The sequence below is a fragment of the Zalophus californianus genome, chromosome 8 (assembly GCF_009762305.2).
Source record: "Zalophus californianus isolate mZalCal1 chromosome 8, mZalCal1.pri.v2, whole genome shotgun sequence".
Taxonomy (NCBI): domain Eukaryota; kingdom Metazoa; phylum Chordata; class Mammalia; order Carnivora; family Otariidae; genus Zalophus; species Zalophus californianus.
The window spans coordinates 124464509-124485733 of record NC_045602.1 but is presented as its reverse complement, the minus strand read 5'-3'; the positions used below and the strand labels follow the sequence as shown (position 1 = coordinate 124485733).

The window sequence follows — 21225 nt, the reverse complement described above, 5'->3', positions numbered from 1 at the left end:
AAGAAATGGAAAAATGTTCCATGCTCATGGATTGGAAGAACAAATATTGTGAAGATGTTTATGCTACCTAAAGCAATTTACACATTCAGTGCAATTCCTATCAAAATACCATCAGCATTTTTCAGAGCTGGAACAAATACCCCTAAGATTTGTATGGAACCATCAAAGACCCCGAATAGCCAGAGAAACGTTGAAAAAGAAAAGCAAAGCTGGTGGCATCATAATTCCCGACTTCAAGCTCTATTACAAAGCTGTAATCATCAAGACAGTATGGTACTGGCACAAAAACAGACACATCGATCAATGGAACAGAATAGAAAACCCAGAAATGGACCCTCAACTCTATGGTCAACTAATCTTTAACAAAGCAGGAAAGAATATCCTATGGAAAAAAGACAGTCTCTTCAATAAATCGTGTTGGGAAAATTGGACAGCCACATGCAGAAGAATAAAACTGGACCATTTCCTTACACCATACACAAAAATAGACTCAAAATGGTTGAAAGACCTAAATGTGAGACAGGAATCCATCAAAATCCTAGAGGACAACACAGGCAGCAACCTCTTCGACCTCGGCCACAGCAACTTCTTCCTAGAAACATCTCCAAAGGCAAGGGAAAAAAAGGCAAAAATGAACTATTGGGACTTCATCAGGATAAAAAGCTTTTGCACAGCAAAGGAAACAGTTGACAAAACCAAAAGACTACCAACAGAATGGGAGAAGATATTTGCATATGTCTTATCAGATAAAGGGATAGTATCCAAAACCTATAAAGAACTTATCAAACTCAACACCCGAAGAACAAATAATCCAATCAAGAAATGGGCAGAAGACATGAACAGATATCTCTCCAAAGAAGACATACAAATGGCCAACAGACACATGAAAAAGATGCTCAGCATCACTGGGCATCAGGGAAATATAAATCAAAACCACAGTGAGATACCACCTCACACCAGTCAGAATGGCTAAAATTAACAAGTCAGGAAACGAGAGTTGTTGGCAAGGGATGTGGAGAAAGGGGAACCCTCCTACACTGTTGGTGGGAATACAAGCTGGTGCAGCCACTCTGGAAAACAGTATGGAAGTTCCTCAAAAAGTTGAAAATAGAGCTACACTATGACCCAGCAATTGCACTACTGGGTATTTACCCCAAAGATACAAATGTGGTGATCTGAAGGGGCACCTGCATCCCAATGTTTATAGCAGCAATGCCCACAATAGCCAAACTATGGAAAGAACCCAGATGTCCATCGACAGATTAATGCATAAAAAAGATGTGGCGCATATATATATATATATATATATACACACACACACACAAGCACACATACATATATATATATATATATATATATATATATATATATATATATATATATACACAATGGAATAGAACTCAGCCACCAAAAAAATGAAATCTTAGGGCACGTGGGTGGCTCAGTCGTTAAGCATCTGCCTTCGGCTCAGGTCATGATCCCAGGGTCCTGGGATCGAGCCCTGCATCGGGCTCTCTGCTCAACGGAAGCCTGCTTCTCCCTCTCCCACTCCCCCTGCTTGTGTTCCCTCTCCCGCTATGTCTCTCTCTGTCAAATAAATAAATAAAGTCTTTAAAAAAAAATGAAATCTTGCCATTTGCAATGACAAGGATGGAACTGGAGGGTATTATGCTAAGTGAAATAAGTCAAACAGAGAAAGACAATTAATTATCTTATGATCTCATTCATATGTGGAATTTAAGAAACAAAACAGAGGAGCATAGGGGAAGAGAGGAAAAAATAAGACAAGATGAAATCAGAGAGGGAGATAAACCGTAAGAGGCTCTTAATCATAGGAAACAAACTGAGGGTTGCTGGAGGGGAGGGGGGTCAGGGGATGGGGTACCTGGGTGATGAACATTAAGGAGGGCACATAATGTAATGAGCACTGGGTATTATATAAGACTGATGAATCACTGAACTCCACCTCTGAAACTAATAATACACTATATGTTAATTAATTGAATTTAAATTAAAAAAAAAAAGGGAATCAGGGAGACCTGTGAAGAGGCAGCCAATGCTGCTGACAGCTCACAGGCTGCAGAAGGAGCAGTGTGTATTGTGCTATTATCGCAATGTAGCCAAAGGGACTGGGGGTGGACGGGACAGTAAGGGGGATCAAGGAAGAAGGTTTTCAGTTTAAGCACCTGGGTATTTAAATCCTATCTACCTACCCAGTGCTTCTCTGAGAATTAAATGAACTAATATATGTAAAACACCCAACACAATACTAAGCACATAGTAGGTGCTCAATATATGTTGAAATGAAAGAAAAAATTTGATCCTAAAGTTCTAGTACATAATAAAGTGAAGTTACACCTCATGAACGGGATAAAAATCTTCTAATTCCTTCAGAAGTTAAAACTAGTTCCAAATTTCATTTTTCAATGATCAACAAGTTAGATCAAGGAGTACATTCAGCCCCTTTCTAACTTCCTTTTTACTCAAGGAGATGTAAACATGTATCACAGAGAAGTAAGCATTCCCATGATTCTAAAAATCCAACATTTTTCCTGTCAACATCTCTAGAACCAATCTAGAAGGTTAAATTAGATTTAAATTAGAAGAAGCACTGGGGTGCCTGGGTGGCTCCGTTGGTTTAAGCGTCTGCCTTTGGATCAGGTCATCATCCCAGGGTCCTAGATGCTGGGCTCCCTGCTCAGTGGGGAGCCTGCTTTTCCCTCTCCCTCTGCCCCTCCCTGCCCCTTGCCGGTTGTGCGCACGAGCTCTCTCTCTCTCTCTCTCTCAAATAAATAAATGAAATCTTAATAATAAAATAAAATAAATCAGAAGAAGCCTATCTTCTAATACAAAATTGGCTGGATGACTACTAGAGATTATTTGAGTTAGATCCTTTCGAAAGAAATATCAACAAAATATACTGGAAACCCAGGAAAAAGCATCAAGAAAAGAAACTGTGTAATAAAACATTTAAATAGAACAGACTATGGGAAATAAAGCTAAGAGAGGTCATATGTCACTGGGGCCAAATAGTAGCATTAGGATATTGCTCTTTTTGAGACAAAACTGCATTTTATATTTATTTATGTTATTTGTGGGTCCACAATGGGGGTTTAGTTTGTTTGAGTGAAGTAGTTTATAAAAGTCCAAGATGCTATAAATCACAAATGGTAACAAGGCTAACTAACTAAAACAAGAATCAAACTTTTAAAAAGTCAAACCTATGTCAAACAGTAGTTTGAGAAGAGAAAATTTTCCTGAGAATGTAAGTGTAGGACACCAACCTTTGGACCAGGATTTATATAACTCTCATGCCCAGGAGATGTGACAGCTGATTGCCCCGTCCAAACAAACACTGCAGAAATGTATTATAACCACCAGGGATATTCTATTTCTCTTCCCACAGTATTTACTAATTCTTATCTCAGACAGATATGTATGTGATTTGGATGAATGTTTTGCATAACTAGAGTTCTTTGCAGCACTAAGGAGGAAGCAAAGTGTTTCAAACTTAGACTTCATTAAAAGAAAAAGAAAACTGATTTTTTTAAGAGGAATCCTGGAGGAATTTGGGAAAGCTATTTTTAATTAGGAGTTGAGCAAAGTGTTATAAGAAAAATAAAGACAAATGAAAATCTGTTTATATTTCAAATATGATGAAACAGATTCTGCCACAACATTTTTCCAACACTAATTCCCAGCAAACTGTTCCTTAGGAAAACTATTTTTATCCCTTTATTAACGTGGTTGATAAGTATTCCATTTCCAGGGCTTATATGGACAAGCTATGTAAAGGAAAATTGTTTTCATGCTTTAGAAACAAACATTTTGCAAATGGAAACAAAGCTTATTGTGCTATATTTATTTGCTAAGCTGTCAAATGACTCTGGGGCCCGTTAATATCATGAAGTCTCAGAACAAGAATCCATACGAGTAATAGGCTTGATTCCCAAAAAATTCCAGAAGCCTGGTCCCTCCAGGCCAGAACATCACTCTGGAAAATTAACGTTAATTAATCCAGAACACATTTACATGCCATATTGCACTGCCTTATGTGGTATATAAGATATTACTATCATTCTCATTTTTCAGACGAAGAAACTGCAGCTCAGAAAGGCTGATGTCGAAGGTCACCAAGTTAGTAAGTGCCTCGGCCACCAAACTCCACTCCCTCAAGCTATGCAGTGGTGACAATAATGATGCGGCAGCCGCAGCACTGAGCTGCACTCACCTTGTACGGGGCCCTGTTCTTTGCGCTGTTCATATGTGAACTCACGTAACCCTGGCAACAATTCTAGGAGGGAGGTGGGCAGGTTTGTCCTGGGTCATCACCTCCTTTTTCTCCACCCTGCCCATGATACTTGCCCTGCTTCTCTCCCCACAAAATCAAAACGGGCCCTTCAGAGTCCTCATGTTCTCTCTGTCCAAATCAAAATTGATTCTAAAATGTTGATAACTACTGAAGCTAGATGACGGGTAATGGGGGGTTTCTTTTTATACAATTCTACCTTTGTTTATGTTTTAAAATCACCTTACAAACATTAACATGTCTTGCTCTAAGGTGGAATCTAACCTATTAAAGAGCCTAGAAGACTAGCCTCCACTAACAAGGAATTCGAAGGCAGTGTTATGGACGATGGCTATGTCATAATAGAAGAAAGCAACATTGATTCATCCATTCTTTCCATGAACACAAAGTGGGGGCCCACTATGTTAGGATATATAAAGGTCCAACGAAGGACTCCTGTCCTCAACAAGTTAAGAGTTTAATAGCAAATACAACACAAATGCAAAAATGATTACAGAGGAGGACTATTTAGGAGAAATGCCATAAAAAGCAAAGTTCAAACAAAGTGCTATGTGAATTGGAAAAAGAAGTCACATCAGGACATATTCCGTTACGCTGAAATTTCTGGGACAGTCCAAACTTTTTGGTGTATCAAACATTAAACATTACCTAAAATCAGCAAGTGGCCCACAAGAAGAAATGGAGCTAAATCCAAAAGCAACATTAGGGCTGGAATGCCCACATGCCCTGTTTTATGGTATTCTAATCATTTCCAGATTAAAATCCGGGCCTCTCAATGAAAAGGGCAGGATTCCTCTGAACTGCTGGGATCAAAACATACTGATTAGAGAAGATTTATCTGTAAAGAAGCTCATCAGAGCACCAACTGTAACACTAAAAACCAAGCAACAATGTAAATGTCCAACAGTAGGGTTTGGTCTCATTTCAACAGATGCACAGTAATCCCTACAAGACAACTTAAAAAAGAAAACAGACACTCTTCCCTGATGGGATCAGGACTAATCATGGTAAAATTCATTAAAAAAACAAAACCAGAAACAGCCAGTTAAAGAGAGGACTCATTAAAAATGTATGTTCATTTGCCTAATACTTGATAAGGGACCAAGGCTTTTTCTTTTCTTTTCCTTTTTTAAGGCTTTTTCTTTGAAAATAAGTTGTAGTAATTAAAGTTCCCGCATGAACCACACCCATGTAAAGTAGTCTGAAGGCAAAATCCTATCTTTTGATGAATTGTTTTCCTCAATTTCTTCAGAGGTCTCTTCTACTTCTAATTTCACAAGAACTTTCTTTTTGTCCTTTATCAGGTCTTTCAGACATACTAAACTTATTTTTCACAAAAACAATGTCTTTTTTTCCCTTTATGTTCTCAAATCTCATTAGCCAACATAACACTTAGTTATTTTGCAATTACAAGAGCAAGTAAAACTGGCACGAACAGGTTTGGGAACAAACCCAGCTGACTCTTGTTGGTCATCACCACCATCCCCACCATCATCACATCATCATGGTAGCAAATACTTACAGTTGTTCACTATGTGCCAGGCAACTGTTATAAGCACTCTACATACATTGAATCCTTTACTCCTCACAGTCCAGGTACCACTGTGACCATCACTTTACAAATAAGGAAACTGAGGCACAGTGAAGCTAAGGAACTTACCTGAAGTCACACAACTAGTAAATGGCAGAGTGAGAATTCAAATGCAGGCAGTCTGGTTCCAACTTGGTGACTTTAATCACTATACTCAAACTCCTGAAACCCACACAGGCGAGAGCTGCAGTGTGCTGGTGCTGTGGAGCGGGGCTGTCCAACAGAAGTTCCTGCAATGATGGAAATGTTCTGTATCTGGACTGTTCAACACAGTAATCACCAGTCACAGGTGACTCTTGAGATAGAGAAACTGAATTTTTAATGTAATTTAAATTAACTAAATTTTTTTTAAAGATTTTATTTATTTATTTGACAGAGAGAGAGGCACAGTGAGAGAGGGAACACAAGCAGGGGGAGTGGGAGAGGGAGAAGCAGGCTTCCCGCCAAGCAGGGAGCCCGATGCAGGGCTCGATCCCAGGACCCTGGGACCATGACCTGAGCTGAAGGCAGACGCTTAACGACTGAGCCACCCAGGCGCCCTTAAATTAACTAAACTTTAAACAGCCACATGTGCCTAGTGGCTATTGTATTGGACAGCATAGTATAGAGTTGTTTACTGGCCAAGAACATTCAAAGGGCCATGGGAATTAAACACTAAATTTTAGAGTAAAAATGAAGAGGATCTGTTAATCTAGCTTCTGCAAGTGGAGCTGAAGAAGCTTCTACTGTATATTAACTGACGTGAAAAGATACTCAAGATGCTATTAAATGGAAAATATGAATTATAACACATGTAGAATATGATCTCATTATTTGATTAAAAAATCATGAATAGACAGTAAGCGTATACAAAACTGTGGTTTCCAGGATGCCTGGGTGGCTCAGTGGAAGTGTCTGACTTTGGCTCAGGTCATGATCTCAGGATCCTGGGATGGAGTCCCGCATCAGGCTCCCTGCTCAGTGAGGAGTCTGCCTTTCCCTCTGCCCCTCTGCCTGCTCGTGCGCTCTCTCTCTCTTGCTCTCACTCTCAAATAAATAAATAAAATCTTAAAAAAAAAAATGACAACAACTGTGGTTTCCTCCAAATGAAAGGTATAGTGGAGACTGCTGGCTGCCTTCTGTGGTGGGTACTGCACGTTTTCAGGCCTACAGCCATTTCCCTTTCTTCCACAGCAACAAAATCCCTAGATGGTTGGAAGTAGCAATGTGTCCAGCAAGAGACTGCCTACTTTGGACTGTTTTTTGAAAGAAAAATAATTTGTGTTATCTAAAGCACTGTTATCAGCAGCCAACAAAAATTCCTAACTAACAAATCCACTCATTCCTCATGCTCACAGAAAAACATCCTAATGGAAACACAATTCTGTTCTTGACTGGCCTAAAGATAATTTCATCCCCCTCATAAATAACTTGTTCAAGAACCAAGCCTAAGCCAAAAGGCACTGCATTGCCCTGGTGACAGGACGTGGTTCAAGAATGGGCACATGACCCAATTCAGGCCAACGAGATTCTAGGATTAGTATTCTGGGAACTACTTCTTCTTCTTCTTTTTTTTTTTTTTAAGATTTTATTTGTTTATTTGACAGAGAGAACATGAGAGCAGGAACACAAGCAGGGGGAGTGGGAGAGGGAGAAGCAGGCTTCCCGCTGAGCAGCGAGCCTGATGCAGGGCTTGATCCCAGGACCCTGGGATCATGACCTGAGCTGAAGGCAGACACTTTACGACTGAGCCACCCAGGTGCTCCTATTCTGGGAACTTCTGAGAAAAATGCTCACTTAGGAGAACAGGGGAAGAAAGAATCTTTAATTCCTTTGATGGGTCCATACATGGATCTGAGGCCCAGAACTGCCACAGCTATTTTGCTGCTGGCCTGATGATGAAGCCAACAACCTGAGGAGGGTACAACCAAGACAATCTTAGGGAAAGAAGCCTCGTAGTGGATTAAGTTAATGCTGAAGTCTGTCCTACTTCTGGAACAAATACAAGTTAATATGAGCCAAAAAATATCCATACTCTAAAGAGATCATCTTAGAGGCAATAGAATAGGTGCTTTAGAGTTATTCAAATACTGTGAGAAAGTCAGGTCTTCCCCAGGGGCATGCCAAGTTGGGCACTGGGTCTTCAAAATATTTCTGTGCCTTTTCCATAGCAGGCCTAATAAAGAAGTTATTATTTAGTAAGTTACTAAATACTGAGTTACTTTAGAAGTTTTTGTGCTTCTACAGGCTTTTGCAAAAAAGGTGCACCTGTTTCAAAGGCCTCATAATAATGACAACAGTTAACATTTATATGTCAAGTACTTACTACTTGCCAGGCCTTGTGCTGAGTCATTTATCTCATGCAATCCTCATGAAACAAGGAACCCTGGTTATATCCATTTACAAATGAGGAAATGCTGAAGCTTAGAAAGAAAGGCTAAGTAACTTGTGCAGGAAAGTAGAAAGTGCCTAGGCCAAGATTTGAAGTCACGTCCAAAGGATTCCAAAGGATTCCAGTCCTCACCATGACTTTGTACTGCTTCCTCAGGATACATAAAAGCACATCTAGGATTTCCCCAAGACTGCACTATTTTAAAATATGCTGATCTCTAGGGGCATCTGGCTGGCTCAGTCGGTAGAGCATGTGACTCTTGATCTCGGGATTGTGAGATTTGAGCCCCATGTTGGGTGTAAAGATCACTTAAAAAAAAAAAAAATCTTTAAAAAAAAAGTATGCTGTTCTCTTGATCCTCTGAGTATACTAAACTCATCAAACCAATTTTTTGGTTTGGAAAATATGGCCATATGGACCACATGTAACATGAGATCATTAAGAACCACTGAATGTTAAACACTGCACACACACAAAAGCAATATAATTATATATGTTTAACTGATGTTGAAAGTAGGATGAGACCACCAACTTTTCTTTTTCAAGTTTCCTTTTAGTGATAAGCAGAAGCACACAGTAGGTAGGTTTGTGGAAATGGGAGTGGGAGAACAGAAGATAATTCATAATTATTAAATTAAGCCCCTTCTAGTGGCCAGGTTTTATGTAATGGTTTACTCTCAAAGGATCTCATGAGACATTTCACTGATAAAGGAACCAAGACTCAAAGACTTTGCCCAAGTTTACCCTGATCTGCCTGAAACCCAAGTTCTTGTTCTTCCCACTATATAACTCTGCATTCCTATGAGCGTTAGCATTTCCCAAATGTTGGCTAGAAGAGAACAGTGACTCTGAGGACACAAGAAACCTATGCCATTTTATTGGCCTCTCCCTGGAAATATTATCCACAAGAAAATAACCTAAGTTGAAAAGATCTAATACCTCAGGTTTTAAACAAGGAAACAGGTATTGTGTTTCAGATAAACAGACTTAAAATAATACATATAGTATTTATTTTATTAGGCAGTAAAATACAATCAGAAAAATGTAAAATGCTAAGCTTTGGTACAAAAATTCAAAAAGTACACTGGCCACAGACAATCCCTCAAAAAAACAAAAAACAAACAAATAAAAACAACCCCACTTAAGTGGCACGTGGGTGGTGTAGTCGGTTAAGCATACAACTCTTGGTTTCAGCTCAGGTTGTGATCTCAGGGTTGTGAGATCAAGCCCCGCACGGGGCTCTGCACTCAGTGCACAGTCTGCTTAAGATTCTCTCCATCTCCCCCATCTCCCTCTGTCCCCCAACCCCACATGTGCTCTTTCGCTCTCTCTCTAATAAATAAATAAATTTTAAAAAACCTACCCAAATCCACCTCATGTACAACTAATGTTATCATATTGTTTATGAAAACTTACAAGTTATATTTTTAAATGACACATGTATGATACTCTCATTTTCCAAGCAGCTGGGATGCCTGGGTGGCTCAACTGGTTAAGCATCTGCCTTAGGCTCAGGACACGATCCCAGGGTTCTGGGATTGAGCCCCGCACTGGGTTCCCTACTCAGTGGGGAGTCTGCTTCTCCCTCTCCCCCCTGGCTTGTGCGCTCTCTCTCTCTCTCCCACAAATAAATAAATAAAATCTTAAAAAATATATCTTTTTCCAAGGAGCTGAAATCCTCAAATAGAGAATGTTATAGCACAGAAGTCTTTATTACTACTTTGATAAAAATAAAAATTAAAAACAAAAAAAGGCTTTAGGTACAATACATTTTGCTTCATTTTTTGTTCAAAAGTTGTTGATCACCTGCGTACCTCCACAAATCCTATACCTCCCCTATATGTCCCCAAATCCTACCATTTTCAGAGCCATCCCACCTAGGTGCCAGTTTCTCTCTAATATCTTGTAGCTATTAGTTGTCTCAAACCACAGGAGAATGCTAATCATTCTCTCAATAAGAAGGGCATGTCAGCAGTCCATATAGAAGCAAAGGCAGCAGGTGAAAAAATGAAACCAAGCAGGCGGTAGCAAGAGGCTTACCCATTTTACATCGTGAGACATACTTCAGAAATAACAGACACACAGATCGACAGAAGAGAACAGAGAGCCCAGAAATAAACCCACACATATATGGTCAATTAATTTATGACAAGGAGGTAAGAATACACAATGGGGAAAAGGATGGTTTCTTTAGTAAATGGTGTTGGGAAAACTGGGCAGCCACATACAAAAGAATAAAACTGGGCCACTTATACCATACAGAAGAATCAACTCAAAATGGATTAAAGATTTGAACGTAAGACCTAAAACCAGAAAAATCCTAGAACATAGGTGAGCTCCTTGACAATGGTTTTTGGCGATGATTTTTTTAGATGTGACACCAAAAGTAAAGGGAACAAAAAGCAAAATAAACATGTGGGACTATATTGAACTAAAAAACTTCTACATAGCAGAGGAAACCATCAGTAAAACTAAAAGGCAACCTACAGAATAGGAGAAAATATTTGCAAATCACATAACTGATAAAGGGTTAATATCCAAAATATACAAATAACTCACACAACTGAATAGGAAAAAAACAAACAATCCAATTAAAAAGTGGGCAGAGGATCTGAATAGACTTTTTTCCAAAGAAGACATACAAATGGCCAAAAGGTGCTCAACATCACTAATCATCAGGGAAATGCAAATCAAAACCACAATGAGGTATCACATCATACCTGTTAGGATGGCTTTTCTCAAAAAGACAACAGATAATAAATAAGTCCTGGCAAAAATATGAAGAAACGGAAACCTTTATACTGTTGGTGGGAATGTAAATTGGTACAGCCACTATGGAAACACTATGGAGGTTTCTCAAAAAATTAAAAATAGAACCACCATATGATCCAGGAATTCCATTTCTGAGTATTGATCTGAAGGAAATGAAATCTCTATTTTGAAAAGATTTATCTGCACCTTCCATGTTCACTGCAGCATTATTTACAATATCCAAGACATGGAAACAATCTAAGTGTCCGCTGACAGAAGAACTGATAAAGAAGGGGCGCCTGAGTGGCTCAGCCGGTTAAGCGTCTGCCTTCAGTTCAGGTCATGATCTTGGGAGTCCTGGGAGTCTGCTTCTCCCTCTCCCTCTGCTCCTCCCCCTGCTTGTGCTCTCTTGTTCACTCACTCTCTCAAATGAATAAAATCTTCCAAAAAAAAAAAAAAGAATAAAGAAAATGTGGTATATACACACAAGGCAGTATTATTCAGCCACAAAAAAGAAGGAAGTCCTGTCATTTGCAACAACATAGATGGACCTTGAGGGCATAATGCTAAGTGAAACAAGCCAGAGAAAAACAAATACTATATGATCTCATATCTGAAAGTTGTTAAGAGAGTAAATCTTAAAAATTCTCATCACAAGAAAAACAAAACAAAAATTTGTCACTATGTGTGTTGATGGATGTTCACTAAATTTATTGTGGTAATTATTTCATAATATTAATCAAATCATTATGTTGCCTTCCTAAAACTAGTACAACGACATATGTCAATTATATCTCAACAATAACAGAAAAGAATCCTTGTAATACAGCTTTAATCATTTCTGGGATAAGAAGAGGTTAAAAATAGACAAAGTAAAATGGGTTCATTATTTTAAAAAGGAAATAATAATAGCTAATATTTACTGAGTGGTTCTCATAGGAAGGCTGTGCTAAGTGCTTTTACTACTTATTGTGCTCAGTGCTTTAACTACATATTCAATCCTTAACAACAATTCCACACAGTAGGTACTATTATTAAGGAACTTACTCAGCATGAACATTTATTCAGACTATTTCCAGGATTTGGTAAACCCTTGAAATTTTGTTTCCCCACTTATTGGCTGATTCTGAGCAACTTAATCTCTGAACCTCAGTCTCCACAGCTTTAAAAATGTTAACTGTAGTCCAACATCTGCATTTCCTAATCCCTTATCACATTGTCACTAAATATCCTATCTGCCCATGTCCTAAACCAATTCCAACCAAGGTCTGAATAGTATTAGGGCTATCTTTGTTACCATCATGGCTGCCTTACCCCACTTCCACGCCTCAGAAGCCAGGCTAAGGGCTGAGTCAGTTTCTCCACCTGCCCAGTCCTGAGGTCTTTCCCCTTTCCCAACCAACTCATGTTGCTGAGGCCTCAGCATGACTTTTTTTTTTTTTTTAAAGATTTTAGTTTGAAGTGGTCTCTACCTCCAACATGGGGCTCGAATTTACAACCGGGAGATTAAGAGTTGCATGCTCCACCTACTGAGCCAGCAGGCCCCCCTCCAGGATGACTTTTAATGATGCCAGTGCTGACTGGAATCATCTACATTACCCTCAAGGGTAAAAGAGAATCAAAAACAAATCCCTGTAGAGTTCACATTTCTTCAACTTGAATACAAGAGGACAGGTCACTGGGGTAATGTAATTTTGGTTAACTGTCAGTCACCCAAAAGAGTCTTCAAAGGAAATTCTAAAATCAATCAATATACTGTACTATTTCATAAGTAGTACACTGGAACATAACTGAATCCTTGACTGGGAAACTTGCTATGTCTCAGGGTAGTCATCTGAACACTCAAACAATCTGGTTTTGACCAAGACCTCAATAAGAAATACATTCTATATCATGGCTCAGACATACCTAAAAAGAGCTGAAACAAAAATTTTACAAACCAAAGTTTATTCTTACTATATGAGATGCACTCTGATTTTTTGTTGTTCTTTCTATTCTGATTTTTCATTAAAAAAAAAAATGCTGGAACTCCTCCCCCAAATAGTTCTTTAAAATACTAATGTGTAACAACGTGCAGTTTAAAAACCACTGACATAGGCAGCCTTTCCACCATGTGGTTGCCAATACGTAAGACCAACCTAGGAAAGCAATGTTGTGAGCAACCAGTACTGGACATAGCATATGGGCTCTATTTAAAAAAAATATATATATATTAAGCTGAATTATTAATTGAGGGATTTTTCTCCACCTACCAGAGCAGAGAATACAGGACAGTGTGCAAAACATTCCTTTAATAAGGAGACAGTGGAATTTAACAGAGTATATGACTTGGCATCAGAAAACCTAGATTCATTTTCCAACCCCTAAAGAAATAATAGATCTGGACAATGACCATTAATGGGAGCTAAAACCATTCTGTGAAAGACTGATGAGACACTTATAATGGATGGGCCATGCTAACAACACCTGAACCCCATTATCAATCTTAAAATCACATCCAGTGAGAAAACTAGACTTTACTGCCTGCTGCTGAGATACACAGCACCACCCATAAAGTACAACGGCCGCAAACATAAAGGGAATGGAGGGACACATTAGAGGGATGTGGTCAGGCAAACCCAGAATGTGAGAAGTGGTATAGGACAAATGACCTACTTTTTCAACAAATATTAGGCAAAGAAAAAAAAAAGGAGAGAAGAAATTGCTATAAATTAAAAGACTTAAGAGACAATTAACCAGGTGTAATAGGTGGACCTTGTTTGGATCCAAATTTAAACAAGCCAGTTGTCAAAAGATACTTATGAGATAGCTGAGGAAATTGAGTACCAAATAAATATTAGATTTTTTTAGGAATTACTAGTGTTCATTTTTCAGGTATGATAGTGGGGAGAAAAAGTCCTTTCTCTCTTAGATGCATATTGAAGCATTTACAGATAAAATGATATATTGGTTAAGATTTACCTCAAAATAATCCAAGGTGCAAAAAAAATCCAAGGGAGGGAGGGAGTGGGTGTTACAGATGAAATAAAACTGACCATATGTTGATAACGACTGCATATGGGTATACTGGCATTTATTAACTATTCTTTGTACTTTTGTATATGTTTAAATTTTCCCATATTAAGAAACTATAATATAAAAAGAAAAGGAAACCTGGATTCAAACTCCAGAGTTTAGGAGATGTAGGACTTTGGAGGTCTTTTGAATCCTCTGATCTTCCATTTTCTCATCTGAAAACGGGAATGATAATCCCTGCCTCACACAATTGTTAGGAGGAATGAAATGAGATCATGGACTCACATCTTTTGAAAACCCATCCCTTATAATATAAACTGCAAAACTCTTACATGTGTTAGCATGATATTTCCCTCTCTCTGTGATGCTCTAGAAGCAAACAGTACAGTTTTATCAGAGTAGAAATAGGTAATGGGCTGAGTCTATTAGAACTTTCCAGAATTTTTATTTTGTACTATCTCCTTAATATGACAGTATTTGCTAAACATTGGCCCTTTTCTCCCAAAAGGAGAGTGTCAAAATTTATTAGCAATATATTGAAGTTCTCTAACTTGAGTTATTTTATATTTCTTGTTTACTTCCCCAATTATCCATACTTCCTCTGCTGAAGGTCGAAAGTAAATTTACAGGAGACTGTGTTGTTGAGATAAACTGAACACAATTAGAAATCAATGTAATCTAAACAGCACTTTGTTTAAAATATTCCAGGTGCTTTTAGGAGAGTAGATATATATCTTTCAGCACTAATGCTTCATCTTAAATAAAAGGAAATTAGCAGAGGTCCAAGCCTAAGTAACACAAAGGGAAACTTGGCACTATCTGGCTTCAGCTTGTAGAATGGGTTGGAGGGAATCAGGGTGCTTTTTTTCTATAATGCAATTCTGATTTAGTCATTTCCCTTCCTTTCAATGGCTTCCCTCTGCTTTCAGGAAAATGTCCAAATTCCTGAACAAAGGCTCAGGTGGCTCTCCAGCCTGACATCCTCCCTTCTCCCACTAGTCTAAGGCCCTTCAGGACTGATGTCCCTTCTCACCACTGGCATGGCCAGTCTTCCACTCTCCCCTCCCATACCTTCTAGTTAATTTTCCTGAAATGTCTCTCAAATCTGCCCTCTCCATTCCATTCCTGCTGCCACTGCCCAAGATCAGCCCCCCCTTTTTTAAACCTTTTACTCCCCCATCTCCCCAAACAGGACATTTCCTTACTGCTTTTTTTCTGATTATAAAAGCAATTCATGCTCATAAAAAAAAGGAAAATAAGGCAATAAGGAAAGGAATAAAAGTCTCCCCATAATCTCCTGACACAGACACACAGAACTTCTCTTTCTAGTACACTCCTGTTCATAGCACCATTACTGACAACAGCCAAAAGGTGGAAAAAACCCAAGTGCCCATCTGTGGAATGGATAAAAAAATGTTTATACATACAATGTATATACAACATGTATATATACCTACAATAAAATATTATTCAGCCTTAAAAAGGGAGGAAATCTGACACAGGCTACAACACAGATGAACTTTGAGGACATGCTAAGTGAAATAAGTCAGTCACAAAAAGACAAATATTATATGATTCCATTTATATAAAGTATCTAGAGTAGTCAAATTCATAGAAACAAAGTAGAAGCATGGTTGTCAGGGATTCGGGGGGAGAAATGAGGAAACTGTTCAATGGATAATATAGAATTTCAGTTTTACAAGAAGAAAGAATTCTGGAGATCTGTTGCACAACAATGTGAATATCCTTAACAGTACTGAACTGTACACTTAAAAATGTTTAAGATGGTAAATTTTATGTTATGGGCATTTTACCACAATTAAAAATTTTAAAAAATGTTTTTTAAAAGAACTAATCTTTTTAGACATTTTTCCTATAAATGTGTATGTATACCTTTAAAAAAACAAAAATAAGAATACACTGTACTGTGATGAGCTTTTCACACTGAACCATATGATGTAAACATCTTTCTCATATATAGAGAGCGAAAGAGAGAGAGCGCTCCCACCTCATTCTTTTTTTTTTTAAAGATTTTATTTATTTATTTGAGAGAGAGAGAGAATGAGAGATAGAGAGCACGAGAGGGAAGAGGGTCAGAGGGAGAAGCAGACTCCCCGCCGAGCAGGGAGCCCGACGCAGAACTCGATCCCCGGACTGCAGGATCATGACCTGAGCCGAAGGCAGTCGCCCAACCAACTGAGCCACCCAGGTGCCCTCACCTCATTCTTTTTTAATGGCTGATAGTATATATCATATGACTGTACCATAATTGAAACAGTCTGTTTTCAGCTTTTCAGATAATAAAAACATCATAGTCAACATCTTGCATATTTTCTCATTATGTCTTATGATAGACATCCGGTTTTTTTGTTTTGTTTTTGTTTTTTTACGTGCCCTGTTCTGGTATCAATACCCTGAGTTTCCCAAACAAAAATACCTCCTCCTTATCCAAACACCCGTCTGTACCCAGCGTCCTCCCTTCCAGTCACTCTTGTTCTCTATGTAGCTAGTCTGGGCACATTTATTTGAAAGTTTGTTCCCAGGTATTTATTTTTCACATTGTTATTCTCATGTCTCCTACAATTACATTTTGTGACTATTAGTGCTTATATAAAGCTATTGCTTTTTGTCTCCGTTCTACCTGCTTGTTTACTTAACCTGATTACATCTAATTATTTTTAACTTAATTCTCTTGAATCTTCTCAGCAGATCATCATACCATAGGTAGACAATCATACTGTCCACATAGTGATTAAGAGTAAAAGCTTTGGGCTCAGGCAGACCTGGATTCAAATCCTGTATGACCCGGGTTATGCATTTTACACCTCAATTTTCTCATCCATAGACTGGGAATCATAACAGAAGCTATCTCACAGGACTGTTGTCAAGATCACATTACTAATGGAGACTAGTACATGAAACGTGCTTAACACATATTAGTTCAATTGCTAACAATAATGAAAATATAACTTCCCCTCCACACTTACACCTCCTATTTATTTTTTTGTCGCTGCATTACACCGATGCACTCCTTGTGGGCAACTGCCTGGCTTCCAGAGAAGCTGTCAGACTCCTTGTGAAGGATCTGTGCTGTGGATGTCATCCACTCTTCCCTTCTCAGCAAAGTAGTGCCATTGATTTGCCCCTTTCATCTGGATTTTCTCAGCCTCTCCCCTCTCTATTGGCTCTTTGCCATCAGCCTTTCAATCTGCTCACGTCTCTCTCTCTCTCTCTCTCTCTCTCTCATGCTTAAGACTTCACCTTATTCCCCAGTCGCTCTCCAGCCTTTTCTCTCTCTCTCCCTTCACAGCCAAACTCCTGTGAGCTGCCTACACTTTGTCTTTACTTTCTCACATCCCACTCTCTCCTCATCCCACTGATATATTACACTGAACTTTTGGAAGCTGCCGATATTCTAGATTCCACCCCCACCATTTCACCAAATCTGCTCAATTAGGTCCCCAGTGACCTCCATATTTATTTACCCAAAGGATACATTTTAATGTTTAACTTCTTTTACTTGAAACCTAAACAGCATCCAGCAAAATTAACCTCTTCCTTCGGCTTTCATCACTATGTTCTCCTAGTTTTCCTCCTACTTCTCAGTCATCCCTTCTTAGTATAGGCGAAATGAATTCTTCCAGGAGTGTGCAACACAGTGGCCTTGAATGATCTAGGCCTTTTTTTCTTTTTCTTCTCTTTTTTAAAAATCTCTTCCAATATTAAGTTCCAGCTGTACTGGATTCATATCTGTACCCCACAAATGTACCTTGGAACATGTCTGGAATGCATGCCATGAGGGCAGGGATCTGAGTCCTTACTGCCCCCACAGTGCCTGGCACATAGCAGATGCTCGGTAAATAAATAAACAAACAAACAAATAAATATTTTAAGCAATATTTTTTGAATCGCCATAAATGAATGGCTGCAATGTGAAAAACAGATTGGAGGAATGAAGGCCAAGAGAGAACAACAAAAAAAACCCCTGATCTTTCTGAAACTATACCTCTGATCAAACACATGCAACATACACTCACTACCTGCTTAAAATCCTTTGATGGCTCCCCAATGCCCCCAAGCTAAAACCCAAACTCTTTAAAACTTACAAGGAGATACAAGGAAAGTCTTTCAGAAGGGGCACCTGCTTATCTCTCAAACATCATCTAGCCAGACCACTTCAGCTCCTTGGAATGAGTCTCTACCCAGCCTATGAGATCCTTGCAGAGGCCTAATAAGCCTGCACTCTATCCCTTGGGCTTTGCACATGCAGCTCTCTCTGCCTAGAACACTGTGCACTTCACCAGCCTCTCATCTACCCAATACACAGGCAGCCTTCATGTCTCATTTTGGAAGTCATCTTCTTCTAGAATCTCCCTTTGACCACCTTCCCTAGCTTCATTCCCTGAAATCTAGGTTAACTGCCTTCTCTATGCATTCACAGTCCCCTGTATGTCCAAAACCATAGCTCGAATCGCAATGAATTCTTACTTGTACTGTAAAACTGTGGAGTTCCCTGAGGACAGTATGTCTCATTCACTTTACCCCTGGCGATCTGCCCAGGCCCTGGCATACAATACATGCTCAATCAAGGACTTTCTTGTAGTAGTAGTAATGATAAAAGCTCCAAGATACTGAGGACTTACCTGCAAGGGTTTTAAATATAGTTTGTCTTAAGAGACAACTATTTTTATGCCCATTTAGCAGATGGGAAAACTGATGCACAATGAAGTCAATCCTCTCTGGCCCCAGGAGAGTCGCACAGACATACATTTTCTGCAGTTTTGAGTTACTCCCCAAACCCTAAACAAGAGGGGCTTTCTTTTTTTTGAAGAAACCTGCAGGTCAGGCTATGCAATGGGCCCAAAATACAGAAAGCCTAAAGCGCACTCCAAGCCAGCGCCGAGCGGGGTTAAAAGGCAGGAGGGGGCGCCGCCCCGGCGCCGGGGAGGGGATAAATGTCTGGCCCCAGCTTCCTTCCCGGGGGTGCCCCGCGCCCCAGCCCCCGACCTGCTGCGACGAGTCGACGCCGGGGCGGCGCGTTTGGGTCACGACTGCCCGCCCGGCCCTGCTCACCTGCCGACCCGCCGCCTCGCCGAGCCCGGGCCGCCGGCCCGCTGCGCCTCCGCCGGGCTGCTTGGCGCCCGCAGCGCGCAGCGGAGCGCGTTGCCTTGGCGACCGGAGCTGCCGAACTCCCGCGGCGGGCGCTACGGCGGCTCGGAAGGGACCAGGGGTGTTCGCGTCCCCTTCCGCGGCCTCCGAGCGGCTGGAGGAGGGAAAAGGAGTGGGAGTTGGAGTCCTGAGCCGCGAGGGACCAAGGTGGGGTCTGGCAGCCTGGAACTTGGCCCCGGGAGGAGGGGAGAGGAAAGGAATGCTGGGGGTTAAAGGAGACAGTAAGGCGGGGGAGGGGCGGGGACTTGTACCTCGGAGCCTGCCTTTGCCTCAGTTTATCTCTCTGTAACCAGATACGGGGACGGTTCGAGGAGAGAACAGGGCCATAGTCAGAAGCTTGCTAGACTGGGAATATTTCAAGTCGAGAAAACTGATGTGGGAGGAGTGGCGATGCGTTTCCCTTTACTCTCAGACGGGGTCGTGTGGCAAAGAATGAATAAACTTGTTTCTTTGGGCTCAAGGTGAGAATTAGATCATCAGATTTCATTCCAATATGGCAAGTTTACTTTAACTTCTGAGCGGCAATTGTATTTCTTGAAATAATCATGCAGATATACTGGAAGGTGAGCACAAAGGATATCCATTGCTCCCATAAAATGAATTACTACGGCAAGAATTAAGAGAGACCGAAGTAGACATAGATGTGGATATAGTTTCGATAAAGACCTATCTTCAAGCTACGCTTACGCCAGTGGTCTCCCTAACTAGTCTTTGCCCATTCTGCCCCCATTCTGTTCTCCACCCTGCAGCCAAAATGTCCTTTTCTTTTTTTTTTTAAAGATTTTTTTTTTTTTTTCAATTTATTTGACAGAGAGATAGTGAGAGCAGGAACACAAGCAGGGGGAGTGGCAGAGGGAGAAGTAGGCTTCCCGCGGAGCAGGGAGCCCGATGCGGGGCTCGATCCCAGGACCCCTGGGATCATGACCTGAGCGGAAGGCAGATGCTCAAGGACTGAGCCACCGAGGCGCCAAAATGTCCTTTTTTCAAAATGTGAGCATGATCATGTCCTTCCCCCTGCTCAAAACCTTTCAACAGTCATCCCATCACATTTAAGGGTAAAATCCAGAGTTGTTACCATGTTCAGTTTCATCTCTCATCATTTTCCCTCTTGTTTATGCTCCAGCCACACTGGCCTTGTTTTTAGGTAGCATGTGTTTAAAAACAACAACAACAACAACAATAAAAAACAACAACACAGGCCCCAAATGGTGGCATTTAGAATTCCCAAATGGTGCTCAATACCATTTGTATAGATACCAGTGTAATCGAATCACACTTTCAACCTCCCCCAGAAATACAGTCTTAATCAGTCAGCCAGGAATTTTTCAGTCCTCACCAAAGGGTCGGCCACCGGGGCCCTCTCCATCCCCCGGAAGAAGGACAAGATAATCTGCATGATAAGACAACTTGCTTTTCCCCTAGAAAGTGGCCTTGCCTAGAAAAATCCTTTTCTTTTGCTAATAACTTTCTTGCTCTCACTCTCCTATAAAAGCTTCCATTTTGTATAACTCCTTGCAGTGCCTCTCTACTTGCTAGATGGGTGCTACTGGATTGAAGAATCACTTAATAAAGCCAATTAGATCTTCAAATTTACTTGGTTGAATTTTGTTAACACATGCTTGTGTTTCATGGCCCTTCCTCTTGCTGTTCCATGTTAGGGCCACTCTTCCTCCAGATATCGCTGCAGCTTGCTTTCTCATTTCTTTAGTATCTCTGCTCAAATATCAGGTCTTCAAAAACACCTGCTCTGACTACTCTATTTAAAATAGCAGAGCCCCACCAACTCTGTGTTCTCCTCGCCTGTTTTATTATTTTTCTTCATAGCTCCTGTCAGTATCTGACATTTTATCTTTGCTTATTATTTGTCTCTTTTCACTATAGCAGAAGCTCTTTTAAGGGCAGGCATTTTGTTTTGTTCCCTGCTGCTTTCTCATCACTGGGAACTGCCTGGCACATAGTAAGAGTGTGGTAAATATTTATTGAATAAATGAAAGGAGTTAAGTGAAAAAAGCAATCATG

At 40.1% G+C, this 21225-nt stretch overlaps 1 protein-coding gene across 5 annotated transcripts in view; it reads right to left on the bottom strand.

Annotated features, from left to right (window-relative positions):
- PKIG (cAMP-dependent protein kinase inhibitor gamma) overlaps positions 1-21225 on the bottom strand; it is a 97547-nt gene that overhangs the window by 72998 nt on the left and 3324 nt on the right. Inside the window, exons 1-2 of one of the 5 annotated variants that reach the window (XM_027622024.2) lie at positions 19111-19243; positions 5970-6130 (exon numbers count right to left, since the gene is read on the bottom strand). The exons of 2 other annotated variants lie outside the window; for them this stretch is intronic. The gene's annotated coding sequence lies outside the window, so the exon portion shown is untranslated. Of the gene's footprint in view, positions 1-5969; positions 6131-19110; positions 19244-21225 lie in introns of those variants that run through there. 2 more of the 5 variants (XM_027622025.2, XM_027622027.2) reach the window with 2 other exon arrangements.